This window comes from Tupaia chinensis, unplaced genomic scaffold (assembly GCF_000334495.1).
Source record: "Tupaia chinensis unplaced genomic scaffold, TupChi_1.0 Scaffold145396_1, whole genome shotgun sequence".
In the NCBI taxonomy this organism is placed as follows: Eukaryota; Metazoa; Chordata; class Mammalia; order Scandentia; family Tupaiidae; genus Tupaia; species Tupaia belangeri.
In genome coordinates, this window is record NW_006205257.1 from 432,196 (window position 1) to 440,023 (window position 7,828).

Below are 7,828 nucleotides of genomic sequence, written 5' to 3' on the forward strand. Positions count from 1 at the left end.
AACCGCGGTCGACTACGTGGGAGTCCAGCGACATAGCCATTACGCTAACTGCTGGTTCCCATGCCTGCCAGTTTCTCAAAGTGGTACCGTGGTAAGATTTGGAAGTGTTGCTTTGTAGTGGTATCTCCTCTGTCATTTTAACTTTAATTTAATTTTTTTTTTAAAGAGTTCTTTGACTTCTTCTTATTATTTTTAAATTTGCACATGTGATCACCGAGAGACGGAAAATAAGAAAGCAAGCCACCAGGCCCAGGACTTGAATCGGTGTCAGCTATGTGGGAGTCCAGTGCCTTAACCGCCATGCCATCTGTTGGCCCTGGTATATCTTTAACAGTGTTATGTTGGTTTTCTTTTATTTTTTTAAAGAATTATTTTATTTAACTTTGTTTATTTGTTTATTTAAATTGACCAGAGAGGGACAGAGCAAGAGAGTAAAGTGGAGAGGGAGTGAGAAAATAAGCCACCATGTCTGGGACTTGAACCATGGCACCTTAACCACCACACTACCTGCCAGCCCCTTGTTTTGCTTTTCACATTTAGGTTATAATGTTTCTCAAATTATTATTATTATTTTGTTTTTTATTGCCAGAGGCTACATACGCTCACAAGACAGAGAGAGAGAGAGAGAAAGAAAGAGAAAGAGAGAGGGGGCCTGGTCATGCCACAATTCTTCTCCTCCATTTCTCCTTCCCATCAGGATTTTGGGCACACATGCAAGGCATGTTTTTTCAAGCCAGGATTTGAACCACAGTCAGCCATGTGGGATCTGGTACCCTATACACAGTGTTTAACCACTGAGCTGTGGGGCTAGCCCTAAATTCATTCTCATATATGGTATTAGGTAGAAGTAAAGTTTATGGTTTTCTTATGTGAATATCCAGTCAACCTAGCCTCATTTATTAAAAAGGTCATTCATTCCTCCACTGAGTTGTACTGAAGATTCTAGCAGTGCAATAGGCAAGAAAAAGAAAGAAGACAACCAGGTTGGGAAGGATGAAGAAACTGGTCTTTATTCACAGACAACAAAATTTTCTACATAGAAAATTACACAGAATGTATAAAAACTTACTCAAACTAGTAAGTGAGTTTGGCAAGTTTCAGAACATAAGATCAATATACAAAAATCAGTCACATTTCTCTATATTAGCAATTAAGTCTAAGGAACTTAAAAATAATTCTTTTGGGGCCAGCAGGTGGCGTGGTGGTCAAGGCACTGAACTCCTACATGACTGCGAATCCTGGACCCCGCGGCTTGAAAATCATGCCAGGTGTGTGTACATTCATGACCAAAATCCTGAGAAGAGACTGGAGAAGATACTGCAGCATGGCCATTCCCCAGGGGTGTAACTTCTCACTTTCCCTCTCTCTGGTGAGCACACATGCCCTATGGCCAAAAACAAAACAAACAAAAGAACTAAAAAAAAAAACCCAAAAAACCCTTTAAATAAATAAATAATACTATTTATTTATGATAGCATAAAATGTGTGAAATACTTGGAGATAAATATGATCAAAAATATGCAAAGTTGTACATGAAAACTATTAATACAAAACTTTTCTTAGAGAAATGATAGAATACCTAAGTAAATGGAGAGATATACATATCCATAGATTAAAAGACTTCTCTTTTTTTTTTTTGAGAGGTTTTTGCTATAGGGCGCGTGCACTTGCCAGAAAGACAGAGAGAGACAGAGAGACAGAAAGTGAGAAATCACCCCCCGGGGGGATGGTCATGCCGCAATCCCTTCTCCTCCATTCTTCTCTCAGGATCTTGGGCATGCATGCACACGCGCCTGGCATGAGTTTAAGCCACTGGGTCCAGGACGTGAACTGCAGTCGGCTACATGGGAGTCCAGCAACATAGCCATTACGCTAACTGCTGGTCCCAAAAGACTTCTTTTTTTAAAGACTTATTTATTTAATTTAATTTGTTATTATTTTTTAATTGGGTGAGAGAGAGAGAAAGGGAAAGTGGGAAAGCAAGCCACCAGGTCTGGGACTCGAACCGCAGTTAGCCATATGGAAGTCCAGTGCTTTAACCACCACGCCACCTGCTGGCCTCACTTTTTTTTTATTTGCTAGTGTGCATGCACTAGCCAGAGAGACAGAGAAAAAAAAGATAGATGTATATAAAGAGAGAGAAAGAGGGAAAGTGAGAAGGCACTCCCCAAAGAGTGTGGCCGTGACACAAACTCTTCTCCACTCTTCTCGCAGGATTTTGGGCATCCACGCATATGTGCCTGGTGTGATTTTCAAACTGCCAGGTCTGGGACTTGAACCACACAGTAGACCTTGTGAAACCCAGCTGTCTTAACCACCATTCCACTGGCTGGCCCAAGACTTGATTTCTTTTTTCAGGTTTTTTCCATAAGGTGTGTGCAGCTGCCAAAGAGACACACAGAGAAGGAAAGTAAGAAATCGTCCCCCAGGGAGATGACCATGCTGCCATCCTTTCTCCTTTATTTTCCTTCTGGGATTATGGGCACATGCATATATGCAACGGGTGTGATTTTCTTTTTATTTATTTATTTATTAAATAATTATTTTATTTATTATTGTTGTTTTTTAATTAGACCAGAGAGAGACACAGAGAAAGTGAGAAAGCAAGTCACCAGGTCTGGGACCTGAACTGTGTTTGATCATGTGGGAGTCCAGTGCCTTAACCACCACACCACCTGCTGGCCTGTGGGCATGATTTTCAAGCCATCATGTTGAGGAGTCAAACTGTCATTGGCCATGTGGGAATCTAGCACCTTAACTGCCACACAACCTGTTGGCCCTCGCAACTTGATTTTTTAAAAATTTAATTTATTATTATTAATTTTGCTATAGGCCATGTGCACTCACCAGAAAGAGAGAGAGAGAGAAAGAGAGAGCAAGAAAGACTTGAACCGCGGTCAGCCATGTGAGAATCAGGCACTATAACCACTGTACCACTTACTGATGTTTATCAGTTTTCTCTAGATTGATCTATAGAGTCCATCAGTTCCAATCAAAATCGCAGCAGGCGTTTTTTTTTTTTTGAGAAGTTTTCGCTATAGGGTGAGTGCGCTCGCCAGACAGAGAGAGACAGAGAGACAGAAAGTGAGAAATCACCCCCTGGGGGATGGTCACGCTGCAATCCCTTCTCCTCTATTCTCCTCTCGGGATCTTGGGCACGCACGCACACGCGCCCGGTGTGAGTTTTAAGCCACTGGGTCCGGGACACGAACCGTGGTCGACTACGTGGGAGTCCAGCGACATAGCCATTACACTAACTGCTGGTTCCCGCAGCAGGCATTTTTTTTATTGTTAAAATGGACAAGGTGACTCTAAAATTAATTTAGAAATGCAAAGGACATAGAATAGCCAAAATAACTTGAAGAAAAAATAGTTGGAATATTAAAACTACCTGATTTAAGTACTTATTATAAAGTCATGATAATGAAGACTGTGTGGTATCAGTTAGGGTTTATTATCAAAACAGATAAATAGATCGATGAACAGAACAAAGATTCCATAAATAAACTCACATTTATATGACCAGTTGCTGTTCAACAAAATGGCAAAGACAATTCAGAGAAAGGATAATCTTTTCAACAAATTGTTGAAATAAATGAATATGGATATGCAATAATATTGATCCATATTTTACCATATATATAAAAATTAATACACTGTAAATTATGGACATACACTTTGAACTTAGCACTATAAAGTTCCAAGAAAAAAAAATCTTTGGGGCTGGGCCAACCAGGTGGCATGGTGGTTAAGACAACTGGATCCTACATGGTTGATTATGCAGTTTGAGTCCTGGACCCGGTGGCTTGAAAAACACAACAGGTATGGGACCAGCAGTTGGCGTAATGGCTATGTTGCTGGATTCCCATGTAGTTGACTGTGGTTTGAGTCCTGGACCCAGTGGCTTAAACTCACGCTGGGTGCGTGTGTGTGTGCGTGCCGAAGATCCTGAGAGGAGAATGGAGGAGAAGGGATTGTGGCGTGGCCCTCCCACTAGGGGGGTGATTTCTTGCTTTTTATCTCTCTGTCTGTCTGGCAAGCGCATGCACCCTATAGCAAAACCCTCTCAAACAAACAAACAAACAAACAAACAAACAAAAAACCACAACAGGTGCATATGTATGCATCCCCAAAATCCTAAGAGAAGAATGGAAGAGAAGGGACTGTGGCGTGTCCATTCCCTCCCCCCGGGGGTGTGTTTTCTTACTTTTGTTCTCTCTCTCTCTCTTTGGTGAGCGCCTGCACACTGTAGCAAAAAAAAAATTTAAAGTTTTTAAAAACACACAAACTTTGGGGTTTTGGGCTAGGCAAAGATTTCTTTTTTTTTTTTTAATTTTTGTTAATTTTTTTTAATTTTTTTTTTTTTGGAGAGATTTTTCACTGTAGGGCGCGTGCGCTCGCCAGACAGACAGAGAGAGACATAGAGACAGAAAGCGAGAAATCACCCCCCAGGGGGGATGGTCACGCCGCAATCCCTTCTCCTCCATTCTCCTCTCAGGATCTTGGGCACGCACGCACACGCGCCCAGCGTGAGTTTTAAGCCACCGGGTCCGGGACACGAACCGCGGTCGACTACGTGGGAGTCCAGCGACATAGCCATTACGCTAACTGCTGGTTCCCAAGATTTCTTAGATATGGCACAAAAGCACAATGTATAAATTTAAAAATTGATAGATTAAATTTTATTAAAATTAAGAATGTCTGCTTTTAAAGCATGCCTTTTTTTCTTTTTGTCCATAGAGTGTGTGCACTTACCAGAGAGAGACAGTGAGAGGGAAAGTAAGAAATGACCCCCTCAGGGGGATGGCCATGCTTCAGTTCCTTCTCTTCCAGTCTCCTCTTGGGATTTTGGGCATGACTGCACATGCGCCTGGCATGATTTTCAAGTCACGGGGTCTGGGACTTGAACTGTGGTCAGCCATATAGGGAGTCCAGCACCTTAACCACCACTCTACATGCTGGCCCTAAGACATGCTTTTAAGAAAATAAAAGAACAAACACAAACTGGAAGAAAATATTCATGAATCACACAACTATAAAGACATATCTAAATTATGTAAATAATTTTCAAAACTCTATAGTAAGAAAATAAAGAACCTAATTTTTTTTGAGAGATTTTTGCTATAGGGTGCATGCACTTGCCAGAAAGACAGAGACAGAAAGACAGAAAACAAGAAATCATACCCCAGGGGAGATGGCCACACCGCAATCGCTTCTCCTCCATTCTCCTCTCGGGATCTTGGGTATGCACATACATGTGCCTGGTGTGAGTTTAAGACACCAGGTCTGGGGCTTGAACCGCAGTCAACCAAATGGGAGTCCAGCGACACAGCCATTATGCCAACTGCTGGTCCCGAGAACCTAATTTTTAAAATGAGCAATATATTTATCTTAGAATTGTTTTATTTATCTTTATTTATTATTATTTTAATATTTCTGGAGAGAGACACAGAGAGAGAGAAAAAGAGAGAGAGACAGAGAGAGAGGAAAAGTGAGAAAACTTCCAGGTCTGGGACTCAAATCACGGTTGGTCATGTGGTGGTAAAGAGCACTGAACTCCCACACCACCTGCTGGTCCCAAAATATTTATTTTTAAAAACAATTATTTCATTTGAATTTTATTTATTATTATTTAAAAATATTTGACCAGAGAGATAAAGTGAGAAAGCAAGCTGCCAGGTCTGGGACTCGAACCATGGTTGGCCATGTGGGAGTACAACACCTTAACCACCACACTTTTTGCTGGTCCCCCCAAAATGGGCAAAATATTTCAATGGACACTTCACCAAAAAGAACTATGGGTGGCGATCTCATGAAAGAATACTCAAAATCATTATTAGATAAATGCAAATTAAACCTACAACAAGGTATACTACACACCTTTTAGAATGTCTAATAAATGTTGGGGAGACTATGGAGGACCTGGAATTTTTATTCACTGCTAATATATATATATATATATATGAGAATAACTATTTTGAAAAATAGGCAGTTTCTTAAAAAATTAATCAGGGGCTGTGGTTAATCAATTGTAGTTCAAGTCCTGGACTTGAAGGCTTGCTTTCTCACTTTCCCTCCCTCTCTCTGTCTGTCTTTCTCTGTTGAGTGTGCATGACTTATAGCAAATTAAAAAATAATAATAAATAATTCTTTAAAAAGTTAACCATATACCTATCATACAACTCAGCCATTTCACTCCTAGGTAGTAATCCAAGTAAAAGCATATGTTCATTCAAAGGCTTGTAAACCCTTGTCAATAAAAGCTTTATTTGTAATAGTTGGAAACAATCTAAAAGTTTGACAATTGATAAATGAATAAACAAATTGTGGTATATCAATGTTATGGTGTCACTAATAAAAAGGAACAAACTATTGCTGAATTTCGAAATAACCCTGATTGCCCTTATCCCTCCCCCACAAACACATAATATATAATTCCATTTATGTATAATTCTATAAAATGCCACAAATCTACAGCGACCAAAGTAGATGCATGGTTTTCTGAGGAATTGGTATGGTAGGTTATGCCTGGGAGGAGGAATGACAAGTGGGCAGGAATTACACTGCATGCTTTAAATATACGCAGGCTTTTTTGGTTTGTTTTTATGTTAACAAAATACCTCAATAAAACTATTTAAAAGTAAAAAAAAAAAAGGTGTAGAAGAACAGAGAGGCCATGTATCAAGTGTTGTAGTGGAAATAGCCCAGGTTTTGCCATCAGACAAATTTGGGCTGACGTCTGGGGGCAGGTCAATCAGAACACTCAGCTGTTGTGATAATACTGCCCCAGCAGGGATTAAGAAATACTGAACACTGGGACCAGCAGGTGGTATGGCGCTTAAGGCACCGAATTCCCACATGGTCCACTGTGGTTTGAGTCTCGGACCTGGAGGTTTGAAATTCACTCCGGGCAATGTGTGTATGGCAAGGTGTGTATGCGTGCTCCAAACCCTGAAAGAATAGAGAAGTGTTTGCAGCCACCGGGTATGAGACTCACACTGATGTCAAACCAAGTGGAAGTACAACACCTTAACCACCACACTGTACAAGCAAAACCTTAAGCGGAAAAAAAGTGAACATTTAGGTAAAGAAGATAGCCCTTGGCTGAAATGTATCATGCAAGTTGGAACGGTAGCATGGAAGCCTGCAATCAACTTCAATCTCTAGAGCATTTTTGGACCTGGGACCTTTGGGGAAGCTAAGGAGCTGGATCCCCCAGGGCTGACAATGTAGTTCGAGTCTGGATTTTCAACTTTAAAATCACCACCGGTGATTACTGAGTGAGTGCCCAAGATCTGAAGAAAAGAATGGAGGAGAAAGAATTGCAGAGTGGCCAAGTCCCCTGGTGGGTGATTTCTCACTTTCTCTATCTGACCAGCGCACGCACTATATAGTAGAACATAAAAAAAAAAAAAAATTAAGGTTCTTAACTTTTGTTTCATGTCTTAAGTACAGGACGAGAAAATGCCACAACACATATAATCAGCCTAGTGCCCACGTCTGCGGCGTTTTGGATAAGCTCAGCAGGGTAAGGAGGTGGAGGGGAGCCCCAGAAAGAAGCAAGGGGAGCGCAGCTGGGATCCGACACAGGCAGGCGGAGGGGCGCAGGAGTTTACAGGGCCGGAATGGGAAGGTTGAGAGGCTCAGAAGGCCAGAACAGGTGAGGTGGCAAAGGTGTCACCCAGAGCCGCAGCAAGCATCCCAGCAGTGCAACAGGTAACCGGCACAGCGACCTACTTCCAAGGAAACGCCTCTTCCCAGCCTGCTCCACACTGTCCAGCGCAGGCGCAGTCAAGTAGGCAGAAGACGGCTAGGACCAGAGGTTTGG